This window comes from Diceros bicornis, chromosome 4 (assembly GCF_020826845.1).
Source record: "Diceros bicornis minor isolate mBicDic1 chromosome 4, mDicBic1.mat.cur, whole genome shotgun sequence".
Lineage (NCBI taxonomy): Eukaryota > Metazoa > Chordata > Mammalia > Perissodactyla > Rhinocerotidae > Diceros > Diceros bicornis.
Window position 1 is genome coordinate 100,699,135 of NC_080743.1, and position 20,551 is coordinate 100,719,685.

General features: G+C 42.2%; 1 long non-coding RNA gene across 1 annotated transcript; it reads right to left on the reverse strand.

Annotated features, from left to right (window-relative positions):
• Positions 1 to 3,558: 3,558 nt before the first annotated feature.
• LOC131404978 (uncharacterized) lies at positions 3,559 to 15,174 on the reverse strand. Its single transcript, XR_009219883.1, has 4 exons — positions 14,956 to 15,174; positions 14,525 to 14,561; positions 12,144 to 12,224; positions 3,559 to 5,432 (listed from the first exon to the last, which is right to left on the reverse strand). It is a non-coding gene; the product is annotated as an uncharacterized LOC131404978 (long non-coding RNA).
• Positions 15,175 to 20,551: the final 5,377 nt, after the last annotated feature.

Consider the following 20,551-nt stretch of genomic DNA (forward strand, 5'->3'; position numbering starts at 1 on the left):
CAAGGTTACTATTGTGCTTATTCCCTTGCTTTAAAAAAGTTTTTCCAAAAATACATGTATCCTCATCAATAAATAATTTAGTTTTGCGTGGTCCTGAGCTTTATAGAAACAGTGTTACCTGTATTTGGTCTTCTATAACTTTCTCTTCACTCAGCACATCCCTGACTCTTATCCAGGCTGTGCTGTCACTGCAGTGCATGCGTGTCCTCTGCAGTGTATTATTCCAACGTGCAAATGTACCGCAATTCAACAACTTACTGTTTTTTCAGGGAACCAACTTTTGGTTTGGTTGTTTCTCTCATTATACCTCTGTTTTCTATTTCATTATTCTCTCTCTTATCTTAATTATCTTCTTTGTTCTCCTTTTTAGGGCTAATCCATTGTCCATGGTTTTTCCCCCATCTTCTTAAGTGGGAGGCTTAGCTCATGAATTTTCAACCTTTTTCCCAAACATAAACATTTAAGTTCAGAATTTCCCTTTAAATACAACTATTGCTGTATTCCGTAACTTTTAAAATGTAACATTTTTGTTATTGATCAGTTGTTGTTTGTTTTTTGTGTGTGTGAGGAAGCTTGGCCGTGAGCTAACATCTGTTACCAATCTTCTTCTTTTTGCTGAGGAAGATTGGGCCCTCAGCTAACATCTGTGCCCATCTTCCTCTATTTTGTATATGTGGTGCCTCCACAGCCTGGCTTGATGAGTGGTGCGTTGGTCCATGCCTGGGATCCAGGCGGTGATCCCTGGGCCGCCACTGACGCAGAGCGTGCAAACGGAACCACTATGCCACCAGGCCAGCCCCATTATTGATCAGTTTTAAGTGTTTTCCAATTGCCATTGTGATTTCTTCTCTGCCCTGAGTTGTACATAGGTATGTTTTTAAATTTCCAAGTGTAAGGATAAATTCCTTTATATTTTTGTTAATGATTTATAACAATTACAATGTGGGCAGAAAACATGGTCTGTATGATGCCAGTTTTAAAAAATTTGTTGAAACTTGCTTAATGGGCTAGCTCATGGTGAATTTTTTTTTTTTTGGTGAGGAAGATCAGCCCTGAGCTAACATCTCATGGTGAATTTTTATAAGTGTCTTATGTGAACATGAAAATAATGGGTATTCTCTAATTATTGAGTCCAGGTTCTATATGTGTGCCTATTAAATCACATTTATTAAATGGGTTGTTTTGGGCCGGCCCTGTGGCTTAGCGGTTAAGTACGTGCGCTCCGCTGCTGGCGGCCTGGGTTCAGATCCTGGGCGCGCACCAATGCACCGCTTCTCTGGGCATGCTGAGGCTGCGTCCCACATACAGCAACTAGAAGGATGTACAGCTATGACATACAACTATCTACTGGGGCTTTGGGGGGGAAAAATAAATAAAATCTTTAAAAAAAATAAAAAAGATAAAAAAATAAATGGGTTGTTTAAATCTGTATTTTTTTTACTTTTTAAAAATCTGCCAGGGCCGGCCCCGTGGCTTAGCGGTTAAGTGCGCGCGCTCCGCTACTGGCAGCCCGGGTTCGGATCCCAGGCGCGCACTGAGGCACCGCTTCTCCGGCCATGCTGAGGCCGTGTCCCACATACAGCAACTAGAAGGATGTGCAACTATGACGTACAACTATCTACTGGGGCTTTGGCGGGGGGGGAAGGAGGAGGATTGGCAATAGATGTTAGCTCAGAGCCGGTCTTCCTCAGCAAAAAGAGGAGGATTAGCATGGATGTTAGCTCAGGGCTGATCTTCCTCACACACACACAAAAAAATCTGGCAGGTCTGTTACTAAGAAAGGCATATTGAAATCTCCCACTATCGTGGTAGATTTGTCGATTTCTCTGTCATTATATCAATTTTTGCTTTTTCTATGCTAAGTCTATCTTATTAGGTATATACAACTTTATAATTGTTTTTTCTTCTGAGTAAATTTTATCATTTTTTAGTAGCCCTCTTCATCCCTAATAAGTCCTTTCTGCCTGATATCTATTCTGTCTGATAGTAATGTGGCTGTTATTTGCATCATTTTACTTTCAGCTGTTGTATTCTCATTTTATAACTCTTTTTGGTTGTATGTCTTGTAAAAAGTGAATCGTTGGATTTTTAAAATCCAACCTGAAAATATCTGTCTTTAAAATGATGAGTTTAAGTTATTTACATTTATTTTGGTTACTGATATAGTTGGTATTATTTCTACCATCTTATTTTGTGCTTTTCAGTTGTCCTACTTTATCTTTGACTTTTTCCTCACCTATTTTGAAAAGATTCAGCTTTTTAAAAGTACATTTGTCCCTTCTATGTGTTTGTAAATTGTACTCTGAATTTTTATTCTTTTGGTACTTTGTCCTGAAATTTTACCTTGCATACCTAACTTCATGTTTAAATCTAATCATTATCTTTACTCCCTTCCCAAACAATACATGGGTGTTCTAGCATTTTACCTTTAGATCACTCTCCTCCTGATATACGGGCTATTGTTGTCTAGTGTTTTAGCTCACTTTTTGTTCTTCTTTTCTGTAGCTCTATTTTATAAGAGTAACCCATATCAGTAGTCTTAAATGTAAAAATGGGAAAGTATAGAGTCAGTATTTGTTAGGGTAAATTCATCGTGGAATTGCCACCACGATGGACAGAGGACTAAACAGAGAAGCACACCGAATAAGGAGTAGGCGTATGTGTTGGGTGGCAGGAGGCAGGTGTCTGACCCAGAAAGGTGTCATGCCAGCAGTGTATGAGCTGGAGCTGCCCAGTTACAGCTAGGAGGCCTTGAGGGGAGGGACCTTTGCAAGGAGAGGGGCCTCAGATTTGGGAATGGGGGGGTCTGTGCCAAGGAAGCATTCCAGCCAAGGTGCCCTGCATGTGCCCGTTACACTTATTGTAGCTGTCTTTTTACTTTTTTGTGATTCATTGGTGCAAGTTCATTTTCCTCTTCCAGACTGTAAACAACATGTGGGTAAATGCTATTCTGTTTCGTTCAGTGTCTGGCACACGACAGGGATTATGCTGAATGCTCTCTCTTTGCCCCTCCAAATCCACTCTTTCACCTCTCCATCCCGTTCTGTGCCCCAGCATGCTGGCCTCTGTAGACTACATCTTTTGCTCGGGGGCTTCCAGTTGGGTTCAGCTGCACCAGAGGGAGTTTGGAGGGTGGTGCGAGTTTGGGGAGTTTTTCACCCTAGCTCACTTTCAGGCAGTTGGGTGGGCAATGGCTGCCTTCTCCCTAAAGGTCACAGCCCCTGTCTGATGGCTTCTTCCTATAGCTACTGCTGTCACAGCGCAGGTGCCGCTAACCATTCTTCACTTGACCCCATTGAGCCCAGGAGCTTCCCACCGCTATTAGTCGAAGGATGCTTTGTTGGTTTCCCATAACCCTGCCGACATCTTTTAAATAGCCCCTTCGGGCCTGCCCCGTGGCGCAGCAGTTAAGTGCGCGCGCTCCGCTGCTGGCAGCCCAGGTTCGGATCCCGGGCGCACACTGACGCACTGCTTGACCGGCCATGCTGTGGCGGCGTCCCACATAAAGTGGAGGAAGATGGGCACAGATGTTAGCCCAGGGCCAGTCTTCCTCAGCCAAAAAAGAGGAGGATTGGCATGGATGTTAGCTTGGGGCTGATCTTCCTCACTAAATAAATAAATAAAATAAAAAAATAACTAGCCCCTCCATTAAACTTTGTTCAGTTCCCCCTTTCAAGTGGACCATCTCTTTCTGCCAGGACCATGATTGATACAGTAGCAAAATGAATATCTGTTGAACAAATTATGTGAAAACACCATGCATGAATTTGGGCAGAGCAAATAAGAACTTGGTGTGTAGGGAAGTGGGAGTTCAGTGAGGCTGCAGAGTGGAGTGCAAGCGCACTGGAGCGGAGCGGGGCCAGGAAGACTGGCAGGGGCTGGGTCAGGCAGGACCTGCAGACCGTGTGTTGTGTTCCTATAGGCCCAGTTCCCTGAGAAGCAGACTCTAAGATAGATATCTATATGCAGGAGGTTTACTGGGGAGACCTCTCGACTTAGAATCAACACCTGAGAGAGGTGAAGGAAGCAGGAATGAGCAGAGGAGAATCTGAAGTGCCATGAAGTTGCAAAGGAGCCTCAGCTGATCCCTTGGGGAGCTGACCCTGAGATAACACTTCAGAATTGTCCCACCTTGAGGCTGCGGGGAAGAAGTAGAAGTCCCTGCCATTTGAAGTGTCCGCACAGCACTCAGGAGAAGGCAGAGCCCGTGTCTTTAGCCCCAAGACTGGAGCAGATCTGGCAAATTTTGGAGCCTGCATTCTTCAGCCCCAGAGTTACCCTTTTCCCCCTCCAGCTTCTAGTGCTATAGCAAGCTCTGGACGTGTCTCATCATGTGGCATCGTGAAGACCTAGTAAGTGAAAATGAGAAGCTGCAACAAAGATCTCAGCTGTTTCCTTTTTTCTCTCCTGAGACAGATGATCCCTGGGCAGCAGCTCAGGGAGGCTTTCAGACACAGAACTGGAGTTGAAAAGACCTTTTAAAACTTCTCGCTTAAGCCCCTCTCTTACGGCAGAGGACACTGAGATCCAGAGAGAGAAGGTTGTCACACGGCTAGTTGGAGGCCAGGACACCCATATTCCCTGTTCCCAATGCCAGTTTTCCTTTCTTAATGAGTCCCACTGGCCCCCTGAGTTGAAGAGAGGGCTGGCAGATGGGCTCCTTCATCTCTCTTCCAGCCATGGGGTCTGGCAGAGCCTCATGTATGGGACCCCCCCAACCAATGTCAGGCACTAAAGAGGAGTCTGTGGCAGCTGATGTCATCAAGCCCATGGCTCAGGGGTGTAAGAACAGCTTTGAAAGAAGAGCTTGCTGGACCAGAAGCTGAGGTGAGGGATGTAGGCCAGACCAAGCGAGGAGAGGTGCAGCCTGAGGATGCTGCCAGGTGCTTACAAGTTGTGGGGTTGGCGGGGCACCAGCTGGGCCAGAGTTTCCCTGACGGGTAACTTTCTCCTCCCCAGACACAGGAGAGGATGACCTTTGGCTGGACAATGCTGCAAGCTGGATCCAGAATGGCCAGCTGCAGCAGGAAGAGAAGGGCCTGCCAGAGCGGAGGTCTGGGGCTCTGGGGGGCTTGAGAAGGTATCCATTTGTCTCTGGTGGGCCTGGCAAGCTGGGGGAGGTAGGAGACTAAGTCACAGGAGGTAAGGGCTGGTTCAAGGAGGTAGAAGATTTGTCCCATCCGTGGCTTTTAATTGTCAGCAGTTGGCTGCAGGGCCTGGACTTCTTGAGCTTGTGCTCAGTGGAGCTCTGTGTGCTGTCCTTGGTGTGTGGCCCTAACAGATGTTTCTAAGTAATGCAGAAGGATCTGTAAGTCAGAGGGCTGTCCCATAGGCCAAGCCACTGGAGGAGGACAAAGATTTTCATGTCAGCATTTGGAGAGAGAAAAAGCTTGGGCCCAGGTTAGGTGGATGCTGTCTCTGGTGCTGGAACCCTGGGGGGAAGGGGGTTGGGGTAGATGTGAGCCTGTAGGTCAAGCCCCTTACTGCTTTCTTCCTTCTCTCTTGTACCTGTTCTCTGCCCAGACTTGTAGTGCCTGACTGTGGAACGTACCATTGCTTCCTTGAACACGGAAGCCCCTGATCCTCACGCTCAACGACAAGGTGGAGGGAGGAGGGGAGTGACTGAGGTGCTGCCATGATTAAGTGGTGAGTTTGAGCGGTCACTACCTCTGCCACTTCCCTAGACTGTGAACCTAGTAGGCAGTGTAAGGGAGGAAGACTATCCGCTACCCACTCTGGGTCCTTCTGGCTGGGCTATGAATTAAAATGACATGAGACAGAATAACAGGAGAAAATCAAACAAAGCTTTATAACATGTATACATGGGAGAGACCCAGGAAACTGGATAACTCACCAAAATGACAGAGGCTGTCATCTTAAATAGCATCTTCAGCTAAAGACAAAGGAGGGTGTTGGGGGCAGTGGTTTGGGACTTCAAAGGGGAGGAAGGCAATTCACATGGAGATGGAAAAGCAAATGTTTGGTAAACAGAACTTTGACAAGGATGGGCTTAGCAAGGACCCTCCCAGTTTATCAATACCCAGAGTTGTCTATGGTGATGGCCTACCCTGGGGACAGGCCTTCTATCTTAAATTTCTTTTAGGCAGTTAGTTGGGGAGGGGGGGAGGTCAAAGTTTCTTTCAGAGTCTTTTGTTCTTGAAAATAATCAAGGTAAAGAGACATATTTTGAGGTGGCCGGTTCTGATCCCCCACAGCAGAAAGGCCAGACTACCAACACTGTGGGAGGATGAGAGCGTGGGTGACATAGCACTGACACTGTGGGCAGGAGTGGGCAGTTGGGCAGGAAGGTGTGATGTTAAGTAGGGAGATCAGGCAGCTAGTTCTCGGGAGGCTCGGTGGGACAATGGGGTGGAGGCTTTCTGAGAGATGCTCATCCTTGTGTCTTACCCCATCGTGGGCATACACCACAAGGAACTTGAGCAAGAGTGGGCTCATGTGTCCCAGCTTGTCCTTTAGCATCTCACTTTCCAGGAAATGGGCAGTGCCTGATGAGGAGCCCCCTGCTGCCCACCCATGATCTAGAATTGGGAGAATCCTCCCACCTCTTTAGAATGAAGTGCTGATTGAATGAGCTAAAAGAGGTCTAGTGTTGGGCACAGTGGAGTAAACTGCCACCCTTATTAGTCTCTAGTTTATAAGAAGAGCACGGGCCTTGGTGCCAGAAAGACCTGCGTTCAAATTCAGACTCTGTCAGTCAGCCAGACTATGTGTCTCAGGCAAGTCATTTCTCTTCTTTGAGTCCCAGTGCCTCATCTGAAAATAGTGATGTCAGTGGCTACCTTTTGCAGAGTTATTGTTGAGGACTGGTGATAGACCATGTCAAGAGTGGTTTGATATATACGTGTGTGTGTACATATATGGAATATGTTTATGTGCAGAGAGAAAGAGATAAAGAAGGAGAGAGATGAAGCAAGCCTGTGGCCAGCCCTCCTCACCATTTTTACCCTCCTCATCCTTCCCTTCTTCATTCTTTTCCCTCCATTCACTTCTCTTCTCTCACCCTTTCTTCTTCAAGTGACCGTCAAGAAGCCAAAGCAGAGGGAGAAGAAAACTCACAAGAAGATGGAAGGGTGGTGTAGGTTGACAGTCAGCTGCATTTTAATGACTACACCCAAATACTTGGAAATTAAACAACACACTGCTAAATAACACATAGGTCAAAGAAGAAAATCTCAAGAGAAATTTAAAAATATTTTGAACTAAATGAACATAAAAATATAATTTTTCAAAATTTGGGGGATGCAGCAACAGCAATTGTGATGGTTAATTTTGTGTGTCAACGACAGGGTTAAGGGATATCCAGATAATTGGTAAAACATTATTTTGGGTGTGTCTATGAGGGTGTTTCTAGAATAGATTAGCATTTGAATTGGTGAACTGAGTAAAGCAGATGGCCCTCCCCAATGTGAGTAAGCATGATCTAATCCACTGAGGGCAGAGGAAAGGTGAATTCACTCTCCGTTTGAGCTGGGACATCCGTCTTCTCCTGCCCTTGGACACTGGAGCTCCTAGTTCTCAGGCGTCTGGACTCAGACTGAATTACACTACCAGCTTTCTTGGTTCTCCAGCTTGCAGATGACAGATTATGGGACTTCTTGGCCTCCATAATCCTGTGAGCCAATCCCTATAATCAATCTCTCTCTTTCTCTCTTAGATTTTACATATATATATTACTTATTATTAGTACATATTACATATATATTACAAATATATTACATATTACATATATATATATTACACTGAAAACAGGAAATCAACAAAACCAAAAGCTGGTTCTTTGAAAAGATCAATAAAATTGATAAGCCTCTAACCAGGCTAACTAAGAAAAGAAGAGAGAAGACATAAATTACTAATATCAGAAATGAAAGAGGGGACATAACGACAAATCACATGAACATTAAAAGGATAATAAAGGAATATTATGAACAACTCTGCCCACAAATTTGATAACCTAGATGAAATGGACCAATTCCTTGAAAGACACACTTTGTCAAAACTCACACAAGAAGGAATAGACAATCTGAATAGGCCTATATCTATTAAAGAAATTGAATCAATAATTAATAACATTTCAAAACAGAAAGCATCAGGCCCAGATTGGTTCACTGGTGAATTCTACTAAACATTTAAGAAAGAAATTATACCAGTTCTCTACAATCTTTTCCAGAAGATAGAAGTAGTGGGAACTCCCTAACTCACTTTACCAGGGCAGCATATTTCCCTAATACCAAAACCAGACAAAGATATTACAAGAAAACTACAGACCAAGATTTCTCATGGACATAGATGCAAAAATCCTCAACAAAATATTAGCAAACTGAACCCAACAACATAAAAGAAATTATATACCATGATCAAGCGGGATTTATCCCAGATATGCAAGGCTGGTTCAACATTGAAAATCAGTTAATATAATCTATCACATCTACAGGCTAAAGAAGAAAAATCACTTGATCATGTCAATAAATGCAGAAAAAGCGTTTCATAAAATCCAAAACCCACGCTCCGCTGCTGGCGGCCCGGGTTCAGATCCTGGGCGTGCACCGATGCAGGGCTTCTCCAGCCATGCTGAGGCCGTGTCCCACATACAGCAACTAGAAGGATGTGCAGCTATGACATACAACTATCTACTGGGGCTTTGGGGGAAAAAAATAAATAAAATAAAAAATTAACATTAAAATCCAAAACCCATTTATGATAAAAACTCTCAGAAAACTAGGAATAGAGAGGAACTACCTCAACTTTATAAAGAAGATCTACAAAAAACCTATAGCTAACATCATTCTTTTTTTTGTGTGTGTGTGAGGAAGATCGGCCCTGAGCTAACATCTGCCAATCCTCCTCTTTTTTTGCTGAGGAAGACTGGCCCCGGGCTAACATCCATGCCTATCTTCCTCTACTTTATATGGGACGCCGCCAAAGCGTGGCTCGACAAGCAGTGCGTCGGTGCACGCCCGGGATCCGAACCAGCAAACCCCGGGCCGCCGCAGCGGAGCGGGCGCACTTAACCGCTTGAACCACCGGGCCGGCCCCGTTAACATCATTCTTAATGGTGAGAAACTAGAAGTTTCCCTGTTAAGATCAAGAACAAGAGAAGGATGTCCCTTCTCACCACTGCTTTTGACATCATACTGGAAGTCCTAACTAATGCAGTAAGAGAAGAATAGGAAATAAAAACTATACTGATTGAGAAGGAAAAAATAAAACTGTCTTTGTTTGCAGATGACTTGATTGTCTATGTAGAAAATCTGAAAGAATTGCCAAAAACCTTCTGGAACTAATAAATGATTATAGCAAGGTTGCAACATACAAGGTTAATATACAAAAGTCAATTGCTTTCCTATATACCAGCAATGAACAAGTGGAATTTGAAATTAAAAAACATAATACCATTTACATGAGCACCCAAAAAATGAAATACTTGGGTAAAAATCTAACAAAATATGTAATAGAGCTATTATGAGGAAAACTACAAAATTCTGATGAAAGAAATCAAAGCAGAACTAAATGATAGTGGAGAGATATTCCATGTTGCTGGATAGGAAAACTCAATATTCTCAAGATGTCAGTTCTTCCCAACTTGCTCTATGCATTTGTAGAGGAGGCAGACTATCCTCTACCCACTCTGCATCCTTTCTGGCTGGGCTAAAAATTAAATTGACACGAGACAGAATAACAGGAGAAAATCAAACAAAGCTTTAGAACATGTATACATGGGAGAGACCCAGGAAAGACTGCGTAACTCACCAAAATGGCTGAGCTGCCAGGTTAAACAGCATCTTCAGCTAAAGACAAAGGAGGGTGTTGGGGGCAGTGGTTTGGGACTTCAAAGAGGAAGGAAGGCAATTCACATGGAGATGGAAAAGCAAATGTTTGAGAATGTGGGCAGAAAGACAGAATTTCGGTAAGATGGGCTTGTTGGTGCCTTTCTTATCACACCTATTTTACATTATACTATAGTTATCTCCTGCTATTAGCTCCTTCCTGGAACGGGCCTTCTAAATTAAATTCTTTTAGGCAGTTGGAGGAAGGCCAAAGTTTCTTTCAGAGTCTTTTGAGCCTTTATTGTTTTCAGCTCAAAATAATCCACATACCAGAGTGGCACATCTTGGAGTGGCCTGCCCTGAACCCCATCACGTTCAATGCATTCCCGGGCCAGCCCCATGGCTTAGCGGTTAAGTGCGCGTGCTCCGCTGCTGGCGGCCCAGGTTCAGATCCCGGGCGTGCATCGATGCACCGCTTCTCTGGCCATGCTGAGGCCGCGTCCCACATACAGCAACTAGAAGGATATGCAGCTATGACATACAACTATCTACTGGGGCTTTGGGGGAAAAAATAAATAAATAAAATTATTTAAAAAAATGCATTCCCAATGAAAATCATAGCAAGTTATTTTGTAGATATCAACAAATTGATTCTAAAGTTTATATGGAAAGGCAAAAGACCCAGAATAGCCAACACAATATTGAAGGAAAAGCAAAACGCAGAAGATTGACACTACCTGACTTTAACACTTACTGTAAAGCTACACTGATTAAGACAGTGTGGTATTGCTGAAAGAATAGATAAATAGACCCACATAAATATAGTCAACTGATCTTTGACAAAGGAGCAAAGGCAACAAAAATGGAGAAAAGATGGTCTTTTCAACAAATGCTGCTGAAACAACTGGATATCCACATGCAAAAAAATGAATCTAGACACAGACCTTATACCCTTCACAAAAATTAACTCAAGATGGATTATAGAACTAAATGTAAAATGCAAAACTATAAAATTCCTGGAAGATAACATAGAAAATCTATATGACCTTGGGTATGGTGATGACTTTTAGCTACAACACCAAAGGCATGATCCATGAAAGAAAGAATTGATAATCTGTACTTCATTTAAATTAAGATTTTCTGCTCTGTGAAAGACACTGTCAAGAGAATGAAAAGACAAGCCACACACTAGGGGGAAATACTTGCAAAAGACATATCTGATAAAGGACTGTTATCCAAAATAAGCAAAGAACTCTTAAAACTCAACAATAAGAAAACAAACTACTTGACTAAAAAAATGGGCAAAGGACCTGAACAGACACCTCACCAAAGAAGATATACAGAGGGCAAATAAGCATATTGTGGGAGATCAAAATTGACCACCCTGAAATACGTCTCTTTACCTTGATTATTTTCACTGATGACATTTGACCTCCCCCAAACTGCCTAGAGAATTTAACATAGAAGACCTGTTTCAGGAAGGACCCACTATCATATGATGGCTGTAATATAATCTAAAATAGATGTTACAATAGGAAAGGCACCAAGCCCCTCTTATAAAAAATTCTGTCTCTCCCAGGCCACAGTCTCTAGGTGGCCCTGCAAAGAGTTGCCAGACAAACATTTACATTTATAAGGGAAATCTCCATTTGTAAAGGTATCTCTCTCTCTGTACTGGAAAGAGGGGGGATGACCTCATCTCTAGAAACTTATCAATGTGGAAGGTGAGGCCTTAAATCTGCATAATAACCTTACTCTTGTTTACTGTGCTATTCTGGTAATCTCCCATAACTGACTCCCCCCACCCCCAACATCCTCCTTTGTTTTTAGCTGAAGATAGTATTTAAGATGAGAATCTCTGTCATTGTGTTGAGAAACTCAGTTTCCCTGGTTTCTCGCATTTATACATGTTATTAAACTCGGTATTATTTTCTCCTGCTAACCTGTCTTTTAATTATTTGGCCAGCCATAAGAATCTTAAGGGAAAGGGCAGAGGGGGATTCTCCCTCTTCCCCGACAGTATGGAAAGCTGCTCCACATCATATGTCATCAGGGAAATGAAAATTAAAACAAGAGGGGGGCCAGACTCATGGCATAGCAGTTAAGTGCATGCTCTCCACTGCAGCGGCCTGGGGTTCAGATCCCGGGTGCACACCAACACACCACTTGTCAGGCCATGCTGTGGTGGCGTCCCATATAAAGTGGAGGAAGATGGGCACGGATGTTAGCCCAGCGCCAGTCTTCCTCAGCAAAAAGAGGAAGATTGGCGACAGATGTTAGCTCAGGGCTGATCTTCCTCACACAAAAATAATAATAAAAAAAAAAATAAATAAATAAATAAAACAAGAGATACCATACGTATCAGAATGGCCAAAATCCAGAAAGCTGACAACATTAAATGCTGAAGAGGATGTGGAGCAACAGGAACTCTCACTATTGCTGGTGGGAATACAAAATGGTACAGTCACTTTGGAAGACAGTTTGGTGGTTTCTTACGAAACTAAACACATTCATACTATACAAACCAGTAATCATGCTCCTTGGTATTTATCCAAAGGAAACGAAAACTTATGTCCACACAAAAACCTGCACACAGATGTTTATAGCAGCTTTATTCATAATTGCCAAAACTTGGAAGTAATCAAGATGTCCTTCAGTAGGTGAATGAACAAATAAATATTGTCTGGTACATACAGACAATGGGATATTATTTAGTGCTAAAAAGAAATGAGCTATCAAGCCATGAAAAGACATGGAAGAAACTTAAATGCATATTACTAAGCAAAAGAAGCCCATCTGAGAAGGCTACATACTGTGTGATTCCAACTGTATGACATTCTGGAAAAGGCAAAACTATGGAGACAGTAAAAAGATCGGTGGTTGCCAGGGGTTATGGGGGAGGGAGGGATGAATAGGTGGAGCACAGAGGATTTTTAGGGTGGTGAAATTACTCTGTATGATACCATAATGGTGGCTACATGTCATTATACATTTGTCCACCCATAGAATGTACAACACTAAGAGTGAACCCTAATGTAAACTATAGAGTTTGGGTGATGATGTCGTGTCAATGTAGGTTCATCAGTCCTAACAAATGTACCACTCTGGTGGGGGATGTTGATACTGGGGGACGCTCTGCATGTTTGTGGGCAGGAGGGATATGAGAAATCTCTGTACTTTCTGTTCAATATTGCCGTGAACCTAAAACTGCTCTAAAAAAAATAAAGTGTATTAAAAAAATAAAGAGGGGCTGGCCCCATGGCGTAGTGGTTAAGTGTGCGCGCTCCACTGCTGGTGGCCCGGGTTTGGATCCTGGGTACACACCGACACAGTGCTTGTCAGGCCATGCTGTAGCAGTGTCCCACATAAAGTGGAGGAAGATGGGCATGGATGTTAGCCCAGGGTCAATCTTCCTCAGCAAAAAGAGGAGGATTGGCATGGATGTTAGCTCAGGGTTGATCTTCCTCACAAAATAAAATAAAATAAAATAAAATAAAATAAAATAAAATAAAAAAGATATTCACTTCTGACTTAAAAACAAACTATTTAAACGAGGTTAGACAATAAAAAAAGATCACTAACTCTCCAATTCATTTTGATGCTAATGTAATGTCAATAGCAAAACCTGATAAAGATACTATGAAAAGAAAACTATATAGATCAATCTCAATTACAGATGCAAATTCTCTAAATAAAATGACCCTAGATCAAATGCAGCAATGTTTCAAAAGAATAATTAATCATGACCAAGAAAGATTTATTTAAAGAGAGCAAAAATGGTTCTCTATCAGGAATTAATCAACATAACACACTATATAAACAAATTTATGTTTGATAAAATTAATCAAATTCCCATAAAAACTCTATGTTAAAAACAATAGCTAAGATTTATTAGTGTTAATTATTTTGTAAACAGTAAGGTGTTTACGTATATCAATGAATTTAATTCTTAGTTAACCTATGGCACAGGCACTTTAATTAGCCCCATTTTACAGGAGAGAAAACTGTAAGTGCGGAGATGCTGACTGCCTTTCCCCAGGGTGACAGAGAGAAGATATGGTGGGTCTGCAGTTCAGACCGATTCCAGAGCCTGTGCTCCTGTCCAGTATAATGTCCTGGATTTGAGGAAAGTGAGGAAAGTGAGGAAAGTGTCTATTGACAATAGACAATAAAGTCTATTGTCTAAAACTCAAGAGCCCTTTGGACATTATTCACATGGGTATTTCTTCTCTTATATAGTTGGAAATACCTTCTCAGACTACTGTTTATCTTTTTGGCTAAAAGAGTGTTTTGTCTTACACAAGTTTTACTGTTTATGTAACCACATCTATCACTTAGAAAGGACTTTTGCATTTCTTATTCTATTTAAGAAGACCTGTTTCCTTCAACCCCTCCCCAACATCTAACTGCACACTTGGCTTGCCTATAAATAGCTAGATATTGTTAGGCACTACATTTGATAGAAAATAAATGAAATATTTAACCCTTTCCTACTCTCTGTTCCTTGAAATTCTTAAATGCCTATCTTTTGGAATTAAAAAATAAACCCAAGAGTCGCCTGAACCAGAAAGGGGTGGTACCCCCAAATTGTCAGAGTATACGACAGAAACATGAAACAAGTCTTTAGTTAATAGAAAGTCATACTCCATACTTGAGTGAGAAGATGCCAATTCCCCAGTGATTAATTAAAACATTAAATTAATGTATGAATGTAATGGGATCCCAGAAGCAGTACCTACATGATATTGTTACCACACAAAGGGCACGATCTGCTTGCTGCGAGACAAAAGCAAATAGTCAAGAGGCAAGATGGTGGAAAAGAAAGGGCAGTTTATTACAGCTTGCTAGCAAGGGGGAAGATGGCTGACTAACGTCTCAAAGAACCATCTTACAGAACAAAGACTACAGGCCAGTTATATAGAGGGCTGGTCTCTGAGTGGGGGAGGCATCTGGTCCCAGGGTAGGGGCATCCATCTGATTACTGGGTGGAGGCAGACATCTGATCTTAGTTCCTGATAGTCTTTTGTTTTACTGGATATGCATCAGAGACCAGAGCAACGCCCTCTACCCTGATCTTTCAGTTGTCATGATGATGGCTGTCAGCATAGACTCTCTGCCCGGGGGTCATCACATTCCTAAGGAACTCAAAAGAACAAAGTTATCAACTTACAGCAGCTGGGAAGGGCCATAAAGTCCAGAGTTAGTCAGAGGTCATTCCAAGTCACAACATGGTTTCCCCTCTACAATATGGCTTCTCTTGTCAACCCTGTATTAAGCCAGTATCAATATTAGGAGAGGAAAACCAAATAAGCTCATTCTAAAGTTCACATGGTAAAATATATGAGAAAAGATAAAAATTTATTTTAAAAAACCAATCAAGAATAATGATGGGGAGGATCTAACTCTAACAAATATGAAGCACATTTTAAAATCAAAATAATGAAAAAAGATGTACTGGCACATCTATAGAGAGACAGATCAATGCAATAAAACTGGAGTCCAGAAATTGGTCCAAATACATATAGGAACTTAGTACATGATAAAGGTGGCATTTCAAACAGTGGGGAAAAAATAGTGTTACCAAAACAGGTTCGTTTTGCCTGCCACAGGATTATGCCAATCACCAAGAGGATGAGTTTCCAAAGAGAAAAAGATTTTAATCACAAGGCAGCCAATCGAGGAGGTGGGAGAACCAACCTCAAATCTGCCTCCTCAAGAAAAATGCAGGGGCTGGCCCCGTGGTGCAAGCGGTTAAGTGCGCGTGCTCTGCTGTGGCGGCCCGGGGTTCACCAGTTCGGATCCCGGGCACGCACCAACGCACTGCTTGGCAAGCCATGCTGTGGCAGCGTCCCATATAAAGTGGAGGACGATGGGCACGGATGTTAGCCCAGGGCCAGTTTTCCTCAGCAAAAAAAGAGGAGGATTGGCAGATGTTAGCACAGGGCTGATCTCCTCACAAAAAAAAAAAAAAAGAAAAATGGAGATTAGGGAGATTCATAGGGTAGAAGGGCAGGTGGTCTGAAGTGTGGATAGATGTTTAGAGGAGAGAGAAGTGAAGTAATTGATGACCTGCACAAGTGTAGTCAAGCTTCATGGCTCTTCACAGAATGCATGTTCACAAAATGGTGGTGTTAGCATGATCTGAGGGTGGAGTTTTCAGCTCCTTGACTTGAAGGGGTCATTTATTGGTCATCCTTGAAGGCCTGGTTGATGAGTTGGTGGTCTCAACCAGCCTGAACTGGACAAGGAATCGACTCTCAGTTCCTGAAAAACTTAAGCATCCCACTCATTACCATGGTGACCCAAGCATCAGAAATGTTATCTATAGGGTGGGCTTTAGTAATGCATTATCTAACTACTTTTGCAAACAGACAACTAACTAACAGAGTATACTTAAAACAAGTTGGCCCCCAGTCTCAATAGAGTATTCACTAAATGATGTAGGGACAACAGGCTAGTCATCACACAAAATTAGGCTGGAATCTCTGTCTTACTCCTCATAACAAAATTAATCACCTTAATCCTTATATCTTAATTAATTGATATTATTTAATAATACAAAAATTTCTTTAAAAACAAAATAACAGAAATAATTTTGGGGTAGGGAATGCCTTTCTTAAAATGATGAAAACTAAGAAGCCACAGAAAACAAGGACCAGTCTGATGGGCCACAGGTCAGGGAAGGCCTAAAGGCCTGTTTTCTGGCCCACACATATTTTACAATTTTAAAAATTAACCACCAAGATTTAAAAATTGAGAGATTTCACATAAAAATCAGAATTTCCAGTTTCTCTTGAAAAATGGGAAGATGTAGTTACTTAGCCTCTGTGAAAGATGACATGGGTGGAGCCATATTAAAATAGAGCCGGAGCAGCCATTTCAGAGGGATTGCCTTACACGTCTTATTTTCTTTATCTTCCAAACTGGACCAAACCGCCAACATTCCAAGAAGTCAGTAGGGACAAGAATTTCCTGTTTGTAAGGACTGACGGGGACAAGTCAGTGACTTACAATTTCACAAGTCCTGAAATTGGACTCTGCTGATGACCTAATCCCTAACCAATCAATGAAGTACAAGTCTAGCCTTTTGCCTGATAACCAAATCTCAAGCCCATCTATGAAGCACAAACCTAGCCTTACCTCATCTAGTACCAATGAACCCTTCTTTAATACAACTCACCTCATCTTCCTCCCTTTTTTCCCATAAAAGCCCTGAGCCACCCTCCCGTAATGGGGACACTATTTGGGTTTCCACCTGAATCTGTGCTCCTCGAATTGCAATTCTCTGATCCCAAATAAATGCTTTGCCTCTTAAACTGGGTTCTGTTTTTGTCGGCTGACACCCCATTCTGGCAGCATAATGAGCTGAAGCTGTGCAGAGACTCCCTTCACTCCTCTACCCCCACCCCCGCTCCCAGAGGCTTTGTTTTCTTCTCTAGCTCACACCAGTCTCTACCCAGGGCACCCACCCATTTAGTCCTCCTTGCTCGCTACCTCTTCCCCAGGCAGTTGAATTGGTGATCTCTGACAGAGAAAAAGGTTGTAACTGTGACCACATAAAGATTTTTAAAGTTTGCGATACAATCTCAATCACCTTCTATGTCCCTGAAATTTGTAAAAAATCTTAGGTGTACAGATAGTCCAGACACCTCCACATGGATTATCTTTTTAACAACTTTTCAGTATCTCCCATAGTTATTAGTCTGTTTCTTCTCCCTCTTTTTGAGTCAGATTTGAAAATACATAAGTATTCTCAGGAAATCATCAATTTCCTCTAGATTTTTAAATTTCCTGACATGAAGTTGTACAATGTGGTCTTTTCCAGCTATTTTATTCTCACAGCTCTGCCTTCTTTTTTTTTTCTTTTTTTTTTTTTTTGTGTGAGGAAGATCAGCCCTGAGCTAACATCCATGCCAGTCCTCCTCTTTTTGCTGAGGAAGACGGCCCTGGGCTAACATCTGTGCCCATCTTCCTCCACTTTATATGGGATGCCGCCACAGTGTGGCCTGACAAGCGGTGTGTCGGTGTGCCCCCTGGGATCCCAACCTGGGCCACCAGCAGCAGAGCATGTGCACTTAATCGCTACGCCATGGGGACAGCCCCTTTGCTTTCTTTTTTGAAGTGGCAGTTTTCTCGGCAGTGTTTTTCCACCTTTTTTAATGTAAGGAACAAGGGTTTCTTACTGGTAAATAGTTTTATTATCCATCTAAAATATATGCCTATTTATTTATCAAGAATCATAAAACATGTTTTAAATAATTGTGTGAAGACATAAACCATAACTTGTGTAAATGATAATGATGGCTCATAAGCTGTATTACTGTTGACCAGTTTGGACGTAATTTGAGATTACAATGAACTGCTTGGGTTTCCTACCGAGAATTTAGCTTTTATTTCCAAATTACTGTAAAAAGCTAGAACAGCTTTTAGATTTTGATGTGGCCACCTCAGTTCACTGTTTATCTTCTGCAGAATGAATAAGAATGAAAACTTCTTCTGACTGCATTAAAGACCATACACATAATAAAGTGTCAACTATACTTTAACAATTGCCCCTAGCTTTTTTTTTTTTTTTTGTGAGGAGATCAGCCCTGTGCTAACATCCGCCAATCCTCCTCTTTTTTTACTGAGGAAGACGGCCCTGGGCTAACATCTGTGCCCATCTTCCTCCACTTTATATGGGAGGCCGCCACAGCATGGCTTGCCAAGCAGTGCGTCGGTGCGCGCCCGGGATCCGAACCAGCGAACCCCGGGCCGCCGCAGCGGAGCGTGCGCTTAGCCGCTTGCGCCACCGGGCCGGGCCCACCCCTCGCTTTTTTGTTTGCACTTTGCTTCACCTAAGTTTCCTCATTCTGTTCTTTTTTCTTTTTCTTTTTGGCATTTTTGTCTTAAGTATGTTTTTGCAGATCACAAAGGAATTTTTAATTTCTTACACCAATCTGAGAGTCTCTGTCTCTTAAGCAAATCTGAAAACCTTTGTATTGATTATAATGATTAATTGATTCATTTATTTTGCAAATATTTACAAACATTTTAAATACTTATCATGCCTGTAAGCCCTTCCTTTTCTAGGCACGAGGTTACAGCCATGAAGAAAATGGAAAAAGTGCTTACCTTGAAGGAGCTTATACCCTTGTAAAAGGAGATAGAAAATAAATAAACAAGTGAATGTATAATGGGAGGGGTGATAACTACCATGCAGAAAAATGAAGCCAGATAAGGGGGAGAGAGTGAGATGGGATGGGAGGGGCTCTCTGAAGGTTTCTCTCCAGTTATCATTTCTGCAGAGACTCAAGGGAAGTGAAGGAACAAGCTATAACCCCATGGGAAGAGAGATTCAGGCAGAGGGAACAAAAGGGCAAAATTCCCGATCCAAAAAGTGCTTAGTGTGCCAGCCCTCATGGCCTAGTGGTTAAGTTTGGCGCTCTCTACTTCAGCAGCCAGCGTTCAGTTCCCTGGTGTGGACCTACACCACTCATCTGACAGTGGCCATGCTGTGATGGCGGCTCACATACAAAAGGAGGAAGATTGGCAGCAGATGTTATCTCAGGGTGAATTTTCCTCAGCTAAAAATAAAAAAAGGGGAGGGGGGGGCAGCCAAGTGGCCCAGTGGTTAAGTTCAGTGTGCTTGGCTTTGGTGACCCAGGGTTCACAGGTTTAGATCCCGGGCCTACACCACTCATCAAACCATGCTCTGGGGGTGTGCCACATACAAAATAGAGGAAGATGGGCACAGATGTTAGCTCAGGGCCAATCTTCCTCACCAAAAAAAAAAAAAAGTGCTTAGCATGTTCATGTAACAGCAAGAGAAAGTCCCAGTGTGGCTGGAGAAGATTGCATTTTAGGAGATGAGAGGTCCCAGAGGGTCATATAAGCTATTCATTGCTATATTTCATTCACAGTTCATTATATGAGTATATCATGACATATCCATTCCACAGTCCTAGATATTTGGGTTATTTCCAGGTTTTTGCTATTATGAACAATACTACTATGAACATTCTTGTACATGTCTCCTGGTGCAGTTGTGCAAGAGTTTTTCTGCAATATATATCTAAAGGTAGAATTTCCTGGTCATAGTGTATACAAAACTTCATTTTCACTACATAATGAGAAATAGTTTTCCAAGGTGGTTGCATCAATTCACATTCTCTTGAGAGAGTTCTCTCACAAGAATTTTGGGTGCTCTCTGTTTAGTTTTGTCAACTTTGTGGTTGTAAAACATCTCACTGTGGCTTTAATTTGCATTTCTCTGATTCTTTCCCTGAAGAGATTGAGCATCCTTTTCATATGATCTATTGGGTGATGTCTCCTTTTTAATAAAAATGGATTTGTATTTCTTCATATATTCTGGACATGAGCGTTCTGAGGTTCACTGAGGGGAAGGCTGTACAACAGACCCTCACAGTTTCTGGGAGCATCACATCAGAAGTCTCCACAGCCCCAAGCAGATAAGCTCCCCTGGGATTTGGATTCCATCCTGGAATGAGGTGGACTTCAGATTCTGTTTACAGAGCACTGAGGGTGGAGATATTGGGGAATAAACTCTTCTTCCATCCCCTATAAAGATTTATTACCAAATATAACAGCTGTTCTCTTTTCTTGAAGTGCCCATAGCTTGATCACTGACTTGTATAACAAATGTCTAAATTTTCCTTAAAAAAAAAAAAAAAAAAAGGCCACGTAGGACTGGGGGGTAGAGAAGGGAAAATAGGTAAATGTGAAAAAAACTGCATTGAAAACCTCCTCAGGAGTTTTGTCTAATG